Here is a 21,739-nt window from a genome sequence, read left to right on the forward strand (position 1 = left end):
CGCCTTTCTTGTGGATTGGGCAGAGCACACTTAAATTCCAGTCGTCGGGCATGCGTTCATCTGACCATATTCTGCATACGAGCTGATGCATGCACCTCATCAGCTCCTCGCCGCCGTACTTGAATAGCTCGGCTGGCAGGCCGTCAGCTCCAGCAGCTTTGTTGTTTTTCAGCCGCGTAATCGCTATTCGTACCTCGTCATAGTCAGGCGGTGGGACAGCTACTCCATCATCATCGACTGGGGACTCGGGTTCGTCTTCCTCACTACTTTCAGCGCTGCTACCAGCTGAAAGCGCTGAAAGTAACTATATTTTATAGGTCCGCCAAAACCCCCAAAAAATGCCAGAAAATGCAATGGAGGAATAAATAAAAAATCTCCAGTAATAAGAAATTATTAAATAAACAATTGGGTATTGTTATTGGAAGTCTCCCGAAGAGAACCAGAGTTTTCCGATCAAAAAATAATGATTTTCAAGAATTCTGTACCATTTCTACAAAAAGTGGTTTTTTCCCCATATAAAATACAAGGAAAATTTTGAACGCTTTTAGCGAACTCTATGTAAATATTTTTTGATTTCAAAATAAAAGATTACGGCTATATTTTTTCGATAGAGAACAATCCTAGGGGGTGAGAGCATCTGACTTTACTTATTTTGGACCACCCTAATGCCCGCATGTATGTCGTCGGCTTGTCCGCATTCAATTTTGTATTAGCTCGTTTCCCCGTAGCTACACTCACTCTTTGTTTGTTTTAATCTTCTTTGGTGGAGTTCGTTTTATTCTTTTCTTTTTTAAATCTCTTTCTCTAAGCAGCCACTTCCGTCGCCTGAGGTATGCGTTATCAACAGCGCCCACTTGTTGCACCTTTCTCATTTATTTTATTCATTCCAGGTACTTGCAAGACTTTTAAGCTGCCGCTGCAGCGTAGGCTGCTCGCGTCGACGCGTTACTTCGAGTTTGACTAATGTCAATTGGAGTAATACGAGACGGCGGGCTGCTACATATATTTAATTTAAATTTTATTTTTTGATAGTGGGATATTAGATAGTCTTGGGCGTATGCGACATGCCACACAAATAGTAGCGCGGAACAAAAAAAAAAAGTAGAAAAATGTTTCTTTATTCACAGATACATGCATGCAATTATATAAGTGTATGTGTGCGCTTTCATATAATTGTTTTGGCCAGCAGTGTTTGTTGGTTAGTTACATCAGCTGCAGCTTCTTGCCTCTTGCCTTTGGTGGCGCTTTTCTTTTGAGTTAATTTTTTACACTAAGCCATTTGCCTTTTTTTAATTTCAGTTTTCTCGTCTTTTTCATTATTTCTTCCTGCTTTGGCCACCACTTCTCTTATAATTTGATTAGTTTTAATTGTAAGTACTATGTGGCATGCTACAAATAGCCAGCAAGAAGAAGTTCAGCACACTAGATACTCTGTTAATAAACAAAATTTGCAAGCGTTAGAGGAAATGCAGAAAATTGCACTAGATTTACTGTATACCAACTGAACTGAGAAGATAACAGCAGCTTCGCTATTATCCAAAGATTTGCCTAATCAAGTTTAATTAGCGCTAAATTATTTCATGTGAAAATTCTCGCGAGACTATCTGCTAATAATACAATAAAAATGTTCCAGGTATTATCTGCAAAATTACTGAATTTTCTTGGCAAAAAAAAAAAATACAAATTTCTGGTTCAAATTTTTAAATCAAATTACACTCCGTTAGTTACAAGTAAAATATTCTGCTCCGGACAGTCTAATTTTAGTGAATGAATGAGTGAGTGTGTGAGTTTGTTTGTTGCTCTTACACGCTAAAACGTATTTTTATGAAATTTGGCACACAGATAAGTCATAACCTGAATTAATATATTTTTTTGAAGAGGCTGCCACTTTTAAAAAAAGTTAGAATTGGTTAATTAATAAGCTAAATAAAATATCACAATAATGTGGAAGTCAAAAAAAGGGTTCAGAAACGATTTACTTCAAAGTTATTTTTTAATAGGGTAGCCAACTGTTAAAAATGTCACAATCTACTTAAACAATAAGCTAAACGAAATATTTTAATGCGAATATAAAACGAGAGAGGTTTCAGAAAGCTTTATTTCAAACATATTTTTTACTTTTCTTCAAAACAAGTTTAGTTATTGAAAAATATATAATTTCTGTTTTTGTTATTGGTTACCTTAAAGCTTCTGCTGTGATAAAACTACGAAAAACGCTTAAGAACCATTCGTCTTTGAGAGGCGATAGAAAGCGGTAGTCGAAACGCATGCCAATATTTATTAGGGTGGTCCATAAATGTAGAAAGCCCCTACATCAATGCTATTATAGTCGAAGATAGGGACCAAAATTTACATGTGATTTCTTCGACTTTATTATTATCGGTTTTGGGTATTAAATGAAGAAAAGTATTTGTAATTTTTTGAGTCACCATAGAGGCAACTGGCTTTAACCCCCTTTCGACACACCTTAACCGACTCCAATCAGAACCAAAATTTATATGTGATATCTTCGACTAACGTAGTATTGATTATGGGTATTAGATGAAAAAGAAATTTTATTTTAATTTTTTGGGTCTTTACAGGGGAATCTTAATTTTTCCCCCAGTGCGACACACCTTAACCGTCTTCAATCGGGACCAAAGTTTATACATATGTGATATCTGTGACCGTGGTAGGGGGGGTAGTTAGGGGGTGAGTCTGAAAAAATTGTCAATCTAATTTTTTAAGGACCACCCTAACGTACATACGTAGATTCAACTCATATATTTGTATGGCTATAGTTAGTGTGGCGCCCCATTTCGTTGGCTTACTCTGCGGGGTATTGTACCTAAATACTTAATATTGCTATCATTACCAGCAGTTTTACATTGTAACACTTCCGCTGGCTGCACTTGCCCTGCTTGGCGAAGGTAAATGGATCTTCGTGTGTTTGTTGATTTGTTCTTTTTTTCGCTTGAATTATAAACAGTTTTTGTTGTTTCATGATACTGATCAGAACACAGACACAATACAGTGTTCTACCTGTCCTTTTTTAGCGCATTCACATTCAATTTCTTAATTATCCACTTTAATAACCATATCGGTAACAACTTCACAAACAACACAAAGAAGTATAAATAAACAATAACAAACCAAAAGGGAACGAATTGTGTGAGAACAACAAAGTAAAAGCCGGTAATACATACCACCAACGTCTGTATATATTACGACTAATATACACCCTGCAGGGAAACCGCGGACTAGTGAATCAAATTTCTAGTTCCGTACTAGGTCGTTATCCCCAAAAAGGAACTAGTCCGATAGGAACGAGATCCCCACCAGTCCAAAATCGGCGAAATGTGGTACTTTTAAGAAACTAATTTTTTCAGTTTTTTCACTACAAATCTATATCCAAAGTGACGAATTTAGAAATAGTTCGGAACTATAGAAAAAGGGATGCAGAACGCACTAGATCCTATTTGTCGAATTTAGAACTATTTCGGAACTATCGAATAAGGGATGCAGCGGGGGGCTTGTTTACTTTACATAGATATGTGTTCGGCGGCTTTTTCGTTCATATACGCTTCTATTCTGTGCTTCGCAGATGCTTTTTCATAGTTTGGTAATACAAAACTAAAATTTGTGTTAACATTTCAACATCTTGGGACCGACTGGAATCTAAGAAATAACAGCGAGCACCTCTGCAAAGTCAGCTGCAGCAAGGTATGTAAACGTACATTTCTTACAATCATTCAAACAAATTTAATTTCAAAGTGAAAAAACGTTTCTTTGAAAATAATGTAAAATCGCACACGGAAGAACCGAAAAGATTGAAAAATCATGATACTTTTTTCTTTCGTCTGTCGATTTTAGAACTGGTTCGGAACTATAGAATTTAGGACTAGTTCGGAACTATCGAAAAAGGGGTGAAGCGGGGGGCAATTGACACTTCCTAGGACACCGCCATGTTAAATTCGCCAGTTGCTTGCATGCAAAAGAGATTTATCGCGAACCAGTACTGGGTCTAAATATACTAGAAGCGCTCCAGTTCAGAACTAAAGATTTTCCCCACAGGGCATACATGCATATGCATGTGCACCTAGTATACACGTATGTATGTGCTTGATAAATTTAACACTGAAATATTCCCATTAACCTATATTACAAGCTGAACTGCTCAAGCTGGCCGGCCAAATGATGCTTGGTCTGGTAGTTGGTGAGTTGCTGGGTCACCCGGCATTCGAGTAGTGGCTGGCATATGGTTGCGAAGGTTAATTAAATTCAATATGATGGCTACTTTGCAACAACAGCGTCACAGCGGCAAGTGGCAGCGAAATGAAAAGTCATAGGAAGACCCATAAAATTACATACAATAAATTAGTTAAGAGAATTCGAAAAAGCAAAAAAAAAAGAAAATTTATATTGAAAAGAAAAATTTTGAGTGGGAAAAAATTTTTAATATTTGAGTATGAGTGGGTGTTGTTAGTTATAGGAAATGTTGTGGGACTTTTGTAATTTGTTTACAAGAAGATACATTTGCTTGTAGGCGGACAAACAATTTACTTCAATATATAATATTTTAAAAGTGAGTAACCTTATAATACAATACAAAGAAAATCAACAAATTAAATAAAGTAATAAAAATTCTTATCAAATAAATTTAGAAAAAAAATACAAAAAAAATTTACCTTAGGTACTCGTAGGGTAAAGCTAAAAATGTGTACGCCAGTTTTAGCTCCACACTCCTAAACATCGTGATCATAGAAGCTTAAATTAATTTCAAAAAAAGGAAAATAAAAAAAATATATTCAAATCGAGTAACTAACCAAAACGGAAAAATATACTTTCCTGTGAAAATATTAAAAAAAAAGTGTTACTACCTAGCAAGAAATCTAAAATCAATTCAATTTTTGAGTGAAACAAAGTTTCATATTATTGTTAAAAGATTTCAGGTGTGAGATAGGGTTTCGATTCAAACATTTTTATTTACTTAAGTTGCCATCTTTCACAAAATTAGAGTTCATCAAATAAGTTGAAAGATATTAAAATATGGGAGCCAAACGAAAGGTTTATAAAATGTTTAAAAACAGAGTTGCCAAATAACTGAAAACTTAAATTAATTAAATTTGTAAGTGAAGCAAAATTTGGTACCGATGTTAAAAAAATAAAAAGGGAACTTTTATTCATATACTTCTATTTATTTAAAGTTGCCACCTGTTACATAATAAGGTACTCGTATACCTTTGCGTAGAGTTGCTAGCTTTGCAAAAAAAATTGATTAATGAATGAGTAGTGTTTTAAAACTGTTCTGTTTTTAACCGACTTCAAAAGAAGGAGGAGGTTATCAATTCGTCGGAATATTTTTTTCATCTTTTTTTTATGTATGTTACCGGAATCCTTGAGTTGACTGACGGAAAGGTGGCAACTCGAGGATTATTCCATACTAATTTGGTTTAGTTCCGATCACTGGATGATGACGAAACTGGAGGTCCTACTAAATTGTATTTTTTTTTTTCAAAATTCCTGTTTTTAATATTTATAAGTTCCTGCATTCCTTTGTATTCGCATATGTGTAAAGGTATTTACAATCGTTGTCATTATTGTCATGGTTACCGTGTATTATCTTTATCGATTTTGTTATCGTTATCGTTGACCTCATAGTCATTTTCATTATCTTTATAGTAAGCGGCATAACTTGCGTTATCGTAACTATTATCGTTATCAAAAATGTATTGGTTATAGTGTTAAGCCTGCTACAGTACCCACGTGTGTCAACGAAAGATCTCGTGTTAAGTGAAGATCTTCGTTTGTAGGAATTCAATGAGTGTCGGTTGTGGTTATGGGAACGGCGTAGCTCCGCAATTGGTCTATGAGCACGTAGAACTGTCTTCTGACTTGTCCAGAAGGTGGCTCTGCTTTCAGTATCTCTTTGGGTGTTCTCTGCCGTAGCTGTCAAGTGAGAATTAGTTGCTGAGCAAAGAATTTACACATTATTGGAGTCATCGAATACTTCTACGTAATTACATGTTCTTCTACCAAAATATTTCGGTAAAAAAATAAGGTTTCCATGAGCTGGTCTGATTTGAAAATATCTCAAAAAATCTCAATATTTTTGATCCGTTGATAACATATTTAAAAAAACTTTTAAGCAGATCTTTTAAGCTTTAACTCTTATATCATCTAGGATAATTTTTTGGAATTTTTTTTTTTTTAACTAATTTTATTTATACAATTTCTTTTTATAAAATTATTTTATAGAAGTCTTTTTACATAATAAATTTTACAATCCTAATAGACAAAATGTAGATTTTTTATCTAGAGCGACATATAAAGAAAACCAAGATAAAACTAAAAAAAAAATTTAAAACTAACTTTATTTATAAAAAATTGTATTTATAAAATTATTTTAGAGAAGTGTTAATATATAATAAATTTTATAATCCAACAAAAAACTAACCGGCTAGTTAGGTAGGAGGATAGTAGTGGCTGCCGTCTACAGCGGCACACTTGGAAACCGTTCGGTTATCCTCTTTGACGAACTACGTATTTTCGTCGGTAGTAGCCTACCTCTACACAGTGCAAGGCATTTACACAGGAGATTTAAGACCGTTCTTAGAGGTTCTGCAACATCTCCGGAAAGGCACGTCGAGCCTTTATGCATGCTTACCTATTAAACATAGCCCACACAACGTTAGATATATCCTCTTTTATCCTCTCTTCTAAGAGAGTTTAGACTTCATGACCGCTTCCGATCCCAATTAGGCTACGTCCGTATGATCAAGGTCCCAAGTGAAATGAAGTCTGTTCTGCTTGGCCATCCCTTGGTAGCCAGGCTATCACTAAAAATGAAGACGTCTCTTCACAGCAGCCTCCATTATAGCTGACACTTCAGCTTGGCATACGCTGCGGAACTCTAGTAACCTAAAAGAGATTTTCAGAGGGTTTCCTAAGAAAACGCCTCATCCCATATAAAATCCGGCTAGCTTCTACATACACCAATTCAACACAATTTGTCAGTGGTAATAAGAACTCAATATCCTATTTATTTAAATCTTCAAACACACTTTACCCCCAACAAAGGCGTGCGGCTTCATATTTGTTAGCTCGTTAGTTGTTCAATTTTTCAATACCATCTATTAAATTTCGCATTACTTTTACTCTCACCTACGCAAACAAAAAAAAAAACTTCCCAACTTGTTTTTTTTTTTTTTGAACGATGATCATGAACCACTATTTCTTTTAGAAAGTGAGCGTTTCTAATACGCCTTTGTAAATATTGTACAAAAAAATATATTGGAAAAGAAAACATTTTGCGTAATGTTAAATGGACGTGCAAAAATAATAAGGCCTTTAAATACTTCACGCCGCATTATTGTTATTATTTTTTTGCTTGTTTTGGTTTTTTTTTTTTCACAACGCAAGTACGCACCTCAGCACCGCGCTACTGATGCTAGCCCAAAGTGGTTGGTGAAAATTGCACATCATCAATACATATTTTCCCATTATCCCACGTAATAAACAAGCCGACAAGCATAAACGAAGCGTTGTAAGGCATAAAAAAGCATAAAAAATCGCTTATTGTACGCAAACAAATACAAGAAAAAAAAAACACGCCAACACACTGAGAGGTATGTACATACCAGCATAGTACTTACATCCATACATACCAAAGAGCCAACGCAACGAAAGACTTAAGTAGCGAACTTGGCGTCGGCAAGTGGCCAGCAGCGTAAGCTGTGTGTATGATTTTCATTCGATATGCCGCCAATCAATGTAGCAAATAATTGCAACAACAAACTACTACCACACTGCAACAACAACAAACAACAGCAATAGCAAACAAAGCAGCGTATAGCTTACAATTTTGGTAGCCATGCAGCACAGCTAAAATAGCCGCTGTTAAAAAATCCACTTCACTACAAATAATAACAATTATATGCCGATCAATTCGCCGCAAATTGCCACGCGTTTTTAACACGCAAACAGTGTATAGCTCTGTACAGATATGCGCGCGCGCACAGATTTCACACGCCTGTTTAAACGAAAAGAAAAATTTTGTGCGAATTCATATCATTTTTTATTTAAGTATGCGCGAGTAGGAGTATGTGTATGTGGGCGATTAGGTGGGCAGCAGTTCTTATGAAAATATTTATTTGTTCAATAGTCACGTGGCGCAAGCTTTCGATTTTTTTTTCAACTTTATTTTGTTTACTTTTACCGCGGAGTTCGCCAGTGGATATGATTAGTAAATCGTTATGGATCATTTAAATGCAAGGACCGAAAATATCCATTAAATATCAAAATTTGGTTTGAGATTACTTCAAATTTTAATTTGGATTCTAATTGTTTTCGGTAAAATTTAATCGCATTTTTCTGATATTTAGTTTTTTAATAAAATTGTTATTTTAGATTCCTTTTTTTTTTATTTTAAGAGTTATGCAGTGGAACTTGTATAAACGTTAAATAGTATTCTCTTTCACATTCGTCCAGAACTCAAATAAAGATTTGTACTGGGTACTTCACTCGGTAGACCAAAACTTCCCTCCGAATTCGACAATTCGATACAACCTTTTTGTCAGCAATCATATCTGCCTACAAAGTACTCGTACGTACCTACATACAAATGTATTTTTCTACGCCTAACTTCACTTCAATACCCAATTGACACAATTAAAATAGCGTGCAAATGCCATTAAAAATCAATCGGCTGATTTCGTATGCTGTGCGAATGACAACAAAGCGTAAGGCAGGGTTGCCGGTCGGCCGACCATTCATTCAACAACAAAATGGCTCATTAGCGTCTGTCAAAATCAAATAAAAAGTAAATTAGAAAAAAAAGAAGTGAAGATATCTGCGAGACAAGAAGTGAAGATAAAAGTAAAAAGACAGATATACAGTGACTCAAACAAGTAGCCACGTGGGTTTTTTTTTAAATACTCGTAATGTTTTCAAAGCTATATATATATATTTTTGTTTTTGGTATTTCCTATAAAAGTACCATCAAAGCTTTAATCAAAAACATATAAATCACAGTTTCAACCTTTATAAACAATTAAGAAAAATTCAACAAATTGTAATCAAAATTTCAACTTTTTATTCTGAATCTTTTGTAGCCCATATAATTTTAGTCTAAGGGAGTTTCAACCGGCAAAATTTTTTATTTTTTTTGAGACTACTTTCGCGTTTTTTTTTTTTTTGTAAACACAAGGCCAATTCACAAAACCTGCCGTCGAATTTTTAATTTTGTTGGTAACGGTCTCCCTAATTTATTTTATAAGAAATTCATGATTATGCGGAAACAACAAAAACAGTTCTCAAAAATTAACGAGATGTTAGAGAAGCTTGGAGGGTATTTTTATAGGGAAATAACAAAAAAAAAAATATAGCTCAAAAAACCTTACGAATATTGAAAAAAAAAAATTAACACGTGCTCATTTGTTTGAGGCACTGTATGTAGGTACATTAGGGTGGTCCTTAAAAATATAAATATCATGCGTACAAAACATAGACATTCACGCAAATTTGTACCGTGGCATCATTGGCCAATTTTTCTTGGAAAACGCTGCTGGCCACATGAGTGAAACCTTTTTTATAATTAATGGAAATAAATCACTATATGGACCACTCTTTACATACATATATCTATGTGTACATAAGCATTTACACAAGTGTCAGAGCGTAAGACGTCCTCATAAGTTTGCACTACAGTTACAGCAGCTCAAGTGCAGTTAAGCTTGTCTTTGTTTTCGCATTCGTCATGTTTTTGACATTTTGACAGTTTTAAGTGAAAATTAACCAAAAAGCTCTTAACACTCGCATGTATGTAAGTGCAAGTAGCAAAAAACCAAACATATAGCTGACAGCTACTTGCTATAAATGCTTGCGGATTTGCAAAATCTACAAAATAGTTTTAAAGAAAGAGATTGGATAGAAAACTTTCTTTTTACAAGTGCGCCATTACTGCGAAACAAAAAGGTTTGGGAAACGAGCAGTTTTTTTTTTAAGATTTTTGAAAGTACATATGTACATATTAATACTCGTAGGTTGGAACATAAGAAACTATCTGCCTTGCATATTGGGTAACGCAAAGATTTCATGGAATATAAAGGTTAAAAGTTTTAGGCGATCTACGAAAATAGTCAGTCATCAACTCTCATCACTCCTTTCCGTATTTCTTTCGAAGTTCTGTATTTGTGCAGAACAAATTTTTAATTTCCCGCGCTTCACGCATCATTTAGAAAGTGAAGGTTTTTCTTTGGTAACTACCAACGAATCAGAAACAAATTACCTACATACTAGTTACTAATATATTCTCCCTTCACTTCACAGCAGGCAATGCATTTTTCTTGCCATTTAACTATGTACACGCGCAACTGTCTCGAAAATCTGTACTACGGCAAATGCGGCATACTTTTATTTTATTTCTTTTGCTTAAGAAAAAATTAAAAATCAGTAAGTTTCGATAAAAAGATAAACAGAGTAACAGCTTTTCTGTTTTATGCCACTTTCAAATTCAAATTGATATGGGTGTATGCAGATTTTTAATTTATTTACTAATTTACGCTTAAAAAATTCCCTTTGCCATGCGCATCGTAAAACATAAATATTCATTTGCATACAGTGAATTTATTGAAATAATTATAGATATCAGTATGCACGTACGTAAAAATGTAAGTACCCACTTTGTGGATATACGCAATGTACGAAAAACCTATCCAGAAAGCTAACACAAACAGGTCCTTGCCTCAATTCCTCTTTGTAGTAAGCATAAATAATAGGGTGGTCCTTAACACATCAATATCTTAATTTTGTATAGGGCATCCCATTATTTTGTTACGGCATTCACAAAGATTTCAAAATTAAAAAACTAAATTTAGGGTTTTGAAATTTTGCTTAAGCGCCAAAACTTTATAAAATTCTTACCGTAACCAGCTTAAACAATATCTAAATTTTATACCGCGCACCCCTTTATTTTGGTCTACATAAAAAATGAAGACAACCACGAAAATATATAATTTTTTTTTTTTAATTTAAGTTGTTTGAAAAAAATTACTATTTTTCAAGCGCAAAAGTTTAAAAAATTTTGACTATAATTGAGCGTATAAAAACTTCTTCATATAGATTTAGAAAATCGCTGCGTTATAGTTTGCCAAATATTTTTTCGAATTTTTGTGATCTAAAAATTTAAAGTTTCTAAATCTTGGTAGCGAGCTCTTAATTTTTTTTTTTTAATATTCTGAAGTTCTCTGGGATTTCTCTAATTAGCGCGTAGAGCAAAATACATCAAAATAGTTTTTTTCATTCGAAGCTGATGGTGGCAGTAGGGGGATATTTTCGTTTAAGTTCCCGACAGAAATTTTTGCTTATTGGAAAAAATGCAAAAATCAGTTACAAAAAAAAAAACTATTCGACTAAAATTGAATACACATTCGAAAATTTTCTAAAAATTCTTCATTTCATATGGTTTATATTACAGCATGAAATATATTTTTATAAATAATTAATGCAAAAAATTGTCCAAGAAAATAATAGTGAATTTTATATTAGAACAAGGTGTACACTTTCATTTGTCGCCTGGTGTATGTAGGTATAAAGTAATAAGATTAATCGTTTATAAAAGTACAACTCATTATCTAATAAAAGCCATATTCATATAAATTTCAAACTTTTTACAAAAATTATAAAAATTCGGCAAAATTTTACCTAAATTGAAACTTTTTAATTAGAAAATTGTTGTATGCAATTGTGTATACAAGTTTTATGTTGGTAAGAAATCGCGTTGATTTTTGGCAATTTGTTCTATATAAACACATTTTTCGAACATAGTTTAAAAGATTTCTGCAACATTGCAGAGTGCTGCCAGCTGTTACCACATATGTACTTTTTAATCTCGGAGAATTTTTCGCTCTTAAAATCAAAAAAAAAAAAAGAAAATTATTACGAGCAAAACAAAACTTTCAAAAACGCAAATATTTGGTAGGTGGATGCTCAAGAAAATGGTAGATCTACCACAATGTGATAGAAGTCCGAGCACTACATACAATTCCAAATCTTTGAGTTTGTACGACTATGTATTTACTGAGTAATATTCGCATAATGCAAATCGGAAAACCGACGCCCAAGAAGTAAAATGTCATACGAAAACATAAATAAACTGATGGTCATCACTTTTATTTTGATAAAATTTTCTTCTGTAAGGATTTTTTTGTTGTTGGGACCCCTTTTATAAACGAAATATTTTAGCTATACAGTGAAGGTAACTAGTCTGCGCACGTGCGCCGTGATACGATCATAACGACTGTCCATATGTGTGGCATTTTTTATATGGCCACAAGAAAGCAATAATAAGTATCTAGAAAAAAAATATCTACATAGTGACAGAGGAGTGGGTAATTAGTTATTGGCAAATGAAAACGAAGCGGTGGTATTACATCGATATTTGCTGCATTGCTTTTTTGTAGAAAAAAATTTAAGCCAAGTAGCGCACGACTTGCGCGCTCGCCTTGCCTCGCTTGCCACTGTACAAGACTACCTCGCTTCTCTAGGCCTACGAGCGTCAGCCACTATCTAAGATCTTCCCCTCTTACCTCTCTCAAGCGCGCAAAAAGTCCCTCCGACTAGAAACCACACTTTACATAAATAATTCATCTCCCTCCAACTTTCTTCTACAGCCAACTTATAAAATATTTGCACTATCATTGCGTTTACTACTACTACTGCGTGTGTGTGTTCATTGTGCAACAAGTTTGCTGCAAAATTTTATTGCTTTGACATTTCAGCTTTTATATGGCGCATCAGTGCGCTACTGGCATTTTTTATTGTCTGCAATTCATTTGCAAACTATGCATTGCTGTCACTACTGCTGCTGCCGCCTAATGCAGCCACATTATACGTGTTGCGAGTGTCATGCGCCTGCGCATAATAAAATTACGATAATGTTCAATATTTCAGTCGTTGTATGGCAGTGGCGATGCGGCAGTGAGCCGATGTTGCAGGCTGATAGTCGCTAAACTATGACGAAATATTGCATTTGCTGTCATATTTGTTTTGTTGACATAAACAAGCACGCATGCGCGGTGGTGTACGTTAGACCGTGCCAGAAAAAAAAATGCGGCGTGAACCTTCGACACTTGGATATTTTTGCAAAGCAATTTTGAAATTCTGTTCGTTATATCCTCGGCATTTATAGTCGAATCTCTGAGTGTGATGCATCGATGTTTTTGCCTCGAATATAAAATTTTTTTGTTCCAAAGTTCATTGACCTCACGTATCCCACCCTAGTACCAGTAAATTCAAGTTCACTAAAAATCATTAAACTATTGCTAAGGAAGTATTACGATTAAATATTCCGGTAGTACCATAAAAAAAAAAAAAATTGATTGCCGAATGTAGGTGTCACCGAAAAATGCAAAAAGCCGGCCTCCAAAAAATACTTTAGACTCGCATGATGATACGGCCTAATGTACATACATACGTATGCAATTAAGTATGCGCACCAGCACAAAGCTAAATTGTATGTGGGTTGTTTGCGCATGCGCACTAAAATATTATGCAGTGTTATTTAATTTTTGCAAATTGCACTTCAATGTAGTATTTTACAAAAGGTGCTTGTGATTTTTTGTTTGTCATTATATGAGTTATGTAATTGTAATTGTACTTGCAACACGGGCAACGAAATATAGTCATACACACATATACATACCGGTGTATATAGATGAATGTAGTAAACTGTTTAGCTTGCTACTTTTTCCTTACTTTTGCTTTCGTGTGCTTAACTTCTTCCGCTTTGTATGCAATTATTCTGCTTGATGTCACCAGTTAAATGACTCGATTCCAAGTCGCATTTAACTTTAAACAAATCCACCTAAGCAGGCTAACGCTCTTTTTGGTGGGTATTGTGCAAACTTCAGCGACAGCCAATGCAGGCAACAAAATGAAAAGCCAACAAAGTCTACGAGGCTTTTTTTTTTATCATTTATGTAATTTTCGTTTGCGTACAATTGCAGGATTTCAAATTGGAAAATTATTTAATATGCAACGTAATATTTGATGGAAAGATTAAGCTTTAAAGCTTATTTATGCTTATGCACTTATGATTACTTTGGCGTAATTTTACGTCTATTTTCTTGAAGGCCTTTGTGGGTAGTGACTTGCGGCAAAAGTTCACCTGGCGAAGATTCTATCGTCATAAAAACTTCCGATTTAACTACTCGCTAAGAATCGTCATATTTGCGTTTTCTTAATATTCTTCAATTTATGACCGAATTTTAAGGTGCTAAGGACCACTCAAAAGTTAATTTCATATAAAAGTTTGAATGTTGTGCTGATGACTTGTCAAGGAAAGGCATCCTTGAAACGTTATAGCCTCATGTGCGCTCAGCAAATGCTGAGCTAAAACTAGGGCTGGCGCAACTTCAAGATCTTTCTGGCCTTTTGGCGGCGTTCAAATCTGCTTCTTATGTTTGCAAAGCCTCAGCCTCAAGAGGAATTGTGCTCGATGTTTTATGTAGGTTTGTGGTAAAAAAATTTTAAAAATTGGGTTGCCAGATATACATAGGAAAATTTAAAATCATTTAAAGGTCAATACAAAATTCAAGTTTCTTCTTCCAAAATTAAAGCGTTTGAAGATATTTAAAAATATTTTTGAACTCGGTTGCCACCTTTATAAATAAACAGAACAAATATTAATTAAAATTGAATCTTATTTAATACCACTATATAGGTATCATACGAAAGGTGTACGCATAAGTTTTGAACTAACATGTTTTTAAATAGGGTTGCCATCCATCTGTTAACTGAGATGAGGTAACTAGGTAAGTTAAGAGAAATGATGTACTATGCATTTTCGCATAATCGATAGTTCGATAGGGGTCAACTCTACCCAGAAATATGTATGCGTTAAAGCTTTATTTTAACACCTTTTGTTTGAAACTCATATTTTATTGAACAGCATGTAGCATGATTTAATTTTTTTTTTTAATTATAGATAAACGGCAACCCTATCCAAAAATGTGTGTGAACTAAAGTATGTATTTTCAAAAACCTTTGCTGGGAGTGCATATAGCTTCCATTTCATACCCATATTGTGGTATTAAGTAAGCTTAAATTTTTAATAACCGTTGTTGTATTTTTTGGAAAGGTGGCAACCCCGCACAAAAACGTTTTTAAATCTCTTGAAACGCTTTTCGTTTTGATAAAGAAGTTTAATTATTTCATTGGGCCTTTAAATAATTTTAAATTTTCGAATATGTGACAACCCAATTTTTCAAATTTTTTTATTACATACCCACAGAAATAATCGAGTAGAATGCAAAAAACAATTAGCACATCGAGTAAAATTTTTAAGTTAAATAAGCGTCATATTGTTATTTTTTGAAGACTTCTGAAGGGAAACACACCGAATAAAATTTGTGTATAAGGGGAGATAAATTTTAAAACCTATATGAGAAAACGGATTTAAATGTTGTAGATGGCTTGAATCCTTGATTTTTATGGGCACACAATATGCTTATACAAAGAAAATAGCAAACAAAATTTTAGTTGAAAAGCAGTGCAAATATTAAAAAAAACCAAGCGGGTTTTTGTTTCGCTGTACTTCTCTATAAAAACTCCAATTGAATTTTTTCAAATAATCAAGTTTCGTTGCTGCCTTTAGTTTTATCAATTTCGCTTTTAAGATTCGATCACTAGTCAAAGCGATATTCCCCAAAAAATTATAGAAATTATAGAAAAAATTATCCAAAATCGGTCGCTCTTCAACAGGCAATGGCAAACCTTCGAGTTTATTTTTGTCTTGAAAAAGATTCGCACAAATCGATTTGCCATTTGAAGGCGACGTTGAACTGCAGTTCGCTCCATTTTCATGACAACAACAAGACGCACACCACAAATTGGAGAATAAGTTCGGCCAAACACATCTAAGCAAAGGTGTTAGCACCAAAATATTACTATTATTAGAAATTATTAGAAGTGGCGGAATCGCTCCACAAAAACTTCCAATTACCTCTTAACTTTTAATTCCTACTTTTTTAATTTACTGGAAATTAACTGGAAATTTGTGGAACGACCTTTTTAGTACAAGTAAACTACTTAAGCGATTAACGAAATTTTTATGTAAATTAAAAATTGCTTTAATGTCGAAATAAAATTAAGATTTTGAGCTTTGCTTGCCAGCCAGCCGACACTACCTTGAGACTTAACGAAGTGGTAGCAATTTACGATGCGGTTTAATAGCTGACACATTTTCGGTGCCGCTGTTACACACGTGAGATACTTACTTAAAAAATATTGCAAACTCTAATTTTACACAGAAGTCAAATTTCTTTGTTTTTAAGACCTTTTGTACCTACTCCACTTTTTTTTTTTTTTTGAAATGCTTAAAAAAAATACTTACGTCATTCAAAGCTGGCATTTAATTTAGTGATGGTTTATACACTTTTTTTATGTTGCCTGCCAAATTTGCCTTCTACTCGTATGTAAATTGCGAAAATCAATAAAAGCAACTGTGGTTTTACACATCTGAGGCTTTTATAAGCTTCAAATTTCATACTGAAACAAAATAAACTACATATATTATTTAGTTGTGTGCCTAAGTGCTTGGTTTTAAATGTATTCTTGCTCTCGCGTTTTTTGAGTGTTTTTTTATTAGGAACTCGCTGAGTGTAAGGGTTTTTAGCACATTTTGCTACTAACGGCAAACGCAAAAATTAGTAGCCCCTAAGGACCTATTTCACGTTGATGTGGTTTTATTAATAGGGCAGTGGGACACATGGTGAATTTGTTTTTATACGATTACTTAAGTAGTTGAGACTTTTTTTTTAAATTATTACTAATATGCCCGCAATAACTGCACAGAGCTGCACTTAAATTTTTTATTTATTTATTTTTTATTTTTTTTTTTTTTTGGTTTGATTCATAAGGAAAGAAATCGTAGAAATTGTTTTTTTTTCTGCATAACTGTGGCCAAAAACAATAACTGTAGAATTGAAGAAACCAAGTTTTTCTGAAAACCTGGATTGTATATAGAAAAGTAACTTCTCAGTTTCCACAGGTTGGCGATTTAAGCGATTTTTGTTAATTTCGGTGGTCTAGAGCAGCACTTAAAACCATTGAAAGTGATTAAAATTGAAATATTTATACCATTAAAAGATCTTTCTGAGGGTTTCGGGAACGAGGATACTGCATCTGGAGATAAGTTTTACCAAAAAGCGTTTATTTTTACCGGTAACGCCGCAGCTGCTGGTTGCACTTTGCTGCAAATAAACATGAAGAAATATTGTAGAGAAACATTGTTGACAAACATTGTTTGCACTTTTTTCAAGTTGCCTCCATCTTTTAACTTTAATTGCAAATTCAAATTCATCGACCTCCAAGACCCATGGAAAGGTCTTTTGAATGTATAAATATTTGCATTTTAATCACGTTTTATTGTTTTAAATGCTCTGCTCTGGACCACCAACTTTAAATTAAAAAAAAAAATCGCTTAAAATAGCCAACTTGGGAAAACTGTGAAATTGCTTTTCTATATACAATGCAGACTTACGTAAAAATTTAGTTACATCAATTTCCAGAAAAAAAGTGAAAATTTCGTAAAGTTGTATGAATTGGGACAAAGTCAATGAAATCTTTGTCCAGCCTGGACACATAGTGAAAGCTGTTCAATGCCTGATACATCCATTGTTTCATCTCCAAGAACACTACAACATTCAGCTTTGTTCATGTCAGAACGATTTCGATCGAATATCCAAACTAAAATGAATAGTATGAATATGTGCTTTTGAAACCCGATTTGACCCTTACTGGATATGTATCTGCCCTTTAGGAATCAGTTTTGAAATCAATGCAAAATGCAGCGTAATCTCTAATAGATGATTTAAATGCCAAAATTGAAGTATCTTAATGGGGTTTAAATATCATTGGGTTGGATAGATAATTGCTACAGGAATATTTAAACATAATTGGTTTGCTGGTTTTGTTTCTGGAACAGAGCAATTAAAGCAAATGACACGTGTTAGTTGAAGTGGCGTAATTTTTGGACAAATTTAAACATTTTTATTCTGCAAAATGGAATCTTCTGCTGAAGGTAGATACAATAGTTAGCACATAGTTTATATAAAGTTGTTTAGGAAGTTATTAAAACTGTTATATTTAATTCTTTAAACTTATAAAATTCAAACTTGTCTTATTACCGACTTCCTGTTTCGACCGGAAGTGGGTTAAACATACGGGAAGTCCATTCTTTAAACGGGGCATACATATTTTTACAACATAAACGGATTCTGCGGATAAAGAATACGTTACTTTTGTTCAAAAAAAAGGAACAGTGCAGCGCCTTCGTCTTGGTCTGCAGGCTGCATCGGAGATACAGCCGCTAAATTTAAACGTAGAATACGTGATATGGTTAAGAGCATATCAAAGTCAAAAATTAAAGCGATATCGATAAGATAAGAAAAAATATCGATACCAAAAGCGATAACAATATCGATAACGAAATCGATAAAAATATCGATAACAAAATCCATAAGTAAATCGATTACAAAATCGATAACAAAATCTATCAAAGAATCAATTACAAGATCGGTAACAAACTCGATAACAAAATCGATTACAAAGTCAATAACAGAATCGATAACAAGGTCGATAAAACCATCATACATACATACATACATGCATACATGTGTTCATACGTGTGTATATGTATGTACATATATAATATGTATGGACATACCTATGTACATACATACTATAATCCACATTTACTGCAATCAACATATGTACGTATGTATGTATTTATTTTGTATGGGAAGTCACTTATGCCTATATGTTTGAATCAAATAAACATACTTAGAAGATATCAACCAGTAGTTCCCATATACCAAACGAAAGAAAAACTCTTGAATTTTTGATTAAAGAAAACAAAAACCAAATCATTCGAGCGGTTTTCGAGCATTTTGGTAATACAAAAAATTTGCTAATTTTTTCAAAAATTTTTTGCCTTAAAATGCTCAAATAAAATAAAATCTGTACACGATAATATTTCTATCGCTCCAAAGAATCTATATCCTGAAAATGAAAGTTATATCTGCAAATCATAAGCTGCTGGAGCACTTTAAAGGCTCAAAGTTTACCCTAAAATAGGGCAATATTTACCGTTGTTTCTAGGACAATCACCGAATTGGTTACTTACAGAAATATATCTGTCGATAGGTTTGGAATTTTATCTTTAAAATGCCATACCTTTTTTTGAAATCGCTTCATTAGTTCTCGTGCAATAAGCGTTTTCGTGAAGCTCTAAAAATTACAATTACAACATTTCAGCATAGCCTCCATATCGTAAGGTAAGACGTATTCTACGTCAAAATTTTTACTGGAATACACTTCCGATTAAAATAGCTTACTTCTGGCCTGATTATCTCACTTCCGGTCGAAACCAGAGTTACATGCGTAGATGTTATTTATCAAAAGATGCTCTAGAATTATTACACTGAGCCAAAAGCACCATGGTTTTTTAAACCAAGTTGTTTGACTTTTTCATGGTAAATACACCGATTGTTATTGAATTTCGATTGCCGTCAGAGGCACAATGTTAAAATAAGAATAAAAATTGTTGGTTTTGTATCTTCGAATTATGAAAAAGCATCTGCGAAGTGCAGAACAAAAACATATTCAAACGAAAACTCGGCAACCAAACATTTTTTTGAAAATATCAGCAATGGCATTGTTAATATTAAACAAAAATCACATTGATTCCTTTTCATGTTTGAATTTGGTAATATTAACCAATTTTTGGTTGATTTTTTCCTCAGTGTAATTTCGGAAAAGTGCAGCCTTTTTAAACGACATCAACATTTAATTCTTGTTCATCTAGCATCGACAATACAGACTCGGTGGAGTGTATCAGTACAGATAATGGAGCAGCTTACTCAACAAACACATGATGAAGACTAATTTTGTCTTTTTATTATACCTATTTTTGTAATATTCATAATATATGTATGTATAAGTAAAATTTAATAATTTGCCAAGTAGTAATTCGTCCCCCGTAGAAAAAAAAATAAATTCAAATAAATTAAATTAAAAAATTAGTAATTTTTTAGTGACTGGGTTTTAAAAATATTTTCGAATACATCCTTTTTAAACTTCTCCTGTTTAACGCTCATATTCAAGTACCTCCTTTTGCTTGTTAACAAAATTGATTTCTGATTGATTTCTGAACAAAATCTCTTAGAAATAAATTTTTCTAAACCCTTTCATCTGACATCAATATAAAAAAAAATCATAAACTCTTAAATTAAATTCATTTAGAATTTCTTAACAGATGGCAACCCTTCAATTCTTTTTCGAAATATTTAATATCCCTGGTTAAACACTAATATTCAAATATTTCATTTGCCTAGTTAAAAAAATTAATTTTAAATTTTTAAACAGGTGGCAACTCTCTTAATCAGCACCACAAAAAATTCTTATGTAGATATTTTCATTTCCATTAATTAAATTAAATTTTAGCGACTCGTCCCTACTGTGAAATGGCGAAAACTAGTTTTATTTCAAAACAATGTTAAATAAAATTAAATCTGGAGCTTTTAGCTTTGAAAATATTTTTCTTTTTAACCGACTACAATATTTTTTTTTGTGAATGTTACCGCACAACTTTGGACCACGTCAACCGATTTTTATAATTCTTTTTAAAGGAGAGGTGGTACCTCGGAGGTGATCCCATACTAATTTGGCTTAAATCTGATCATTGGATTATATGAAAATTGAAGTCGGTTTTGTTGTTTGCTTAAAAATTATTTGTTATTATACTTGAATTTACAAATTTTCTTTGAGGGTCTTTAAATTGCAAAATTTCCATTTAAGAATGGGTTCTCGGCTTAAACTCAATATTCAAATGAAAATAATTAAGTATGTATGGATTGAGGTATGCATTTGCTAATCTTAGTTTCTACGAACAGTGAATAAATTGCAATTTTACTCACCAAAAGGAAACTGCGACTTAAGTAACGCGCGCCTCAAGCAATCGTGGTCATTGTAGCGGTAATTAGTTGAAAAATTATAAACAATTTTTTTTCCATAACGCTAGTCGGCGGCAACGAAAGGTAATTCAAGTGACGCCAACGCGATATGCAACAAATAAAAGTGCACAATTTATTTATGTATGCATGTATGTATGTATATAACACTAAAACAAATGCTGAGCTAGGCATGCAAACATACGCGAAAGCACAAACAAATACACACACACACACACACACACATCTGATGCAACGACTTGACAAAAGAGTTGCACTAATCAGAGGCGCTTGACAGCAGCGCTGTTGACGAATGCGACGAAGATGAAGCCGAAGCAACTTTGCGAAGTGTGTTTAGATGTTGCGTTGTTTATTGAAATTATTATTATTTTTTTGATGTTTTTTTCATATGCTTTTTACGATTGCCTGCATTGTAGCACCGTGCGCTGCAATTATGGTGGCACAATTAATGCTGCATTTTGCTGTGCGCGGTTGGTGACTTTTTTTTGTGAATTTCTAAAAAAAATGCATTTTCATATTTTAACTTGCAGTTTTTGTAGGAATTTTTTAATTACATACATACATATCTAGTTTTCGTTGTATTTGTTGTTGGACTTGTTGTTGTCGTCGTCGTTATGCGAGTATTGCGCACTTTCTTAGCTTTTCACGCTTTATAGTTGTTGCACAGCACGTTGCAAGCAGCAACAGCAAGCAGGAGGCAAGTTGCTTGTTGAAATTTTTTTTTTGTC

General features: G+C 33.5%; 1 protein-coding gene across 1 annotated transcript in view; it reads right to left on the reverse strand.

The window, feature by feature from the left end:
- Sb (serine proteinase stubble) overlaps positions 1–21,349 on the reverse strand; it is a 51,449-nt gene extending 30,100 nt beyond the window's left edge. Inside the window, exon 1 of the mRNA XM_017639058.1 lies at positions 20,958–21,349. The gene's annotated coding sequence lies outside the window, so the exon portion shown is untranslated. The remainder of the gene's footprint in view (positions 1–20,957) is intronic.
- Positions 21,350–21,739: the final 390 nt, after the last annotated feature.

This window comes from Rhagoletis zephyria, unplaced genomic scaffold (assembly GCF_001687245.7).
Source record: "Rhagoletis zephyria isolate East Lansing unplaced genomic scaffold, Rhagoletis_zephyria_1.1 Rzeph_scaffold_00149, whole genome shotgun sequence".
Lineage (NCBI taxonomy): Eukaryota > Metazoa > Arthropoda > Insecta > Diptera > Tephritidae > Rhagoletis > Rhagoletis zephyria.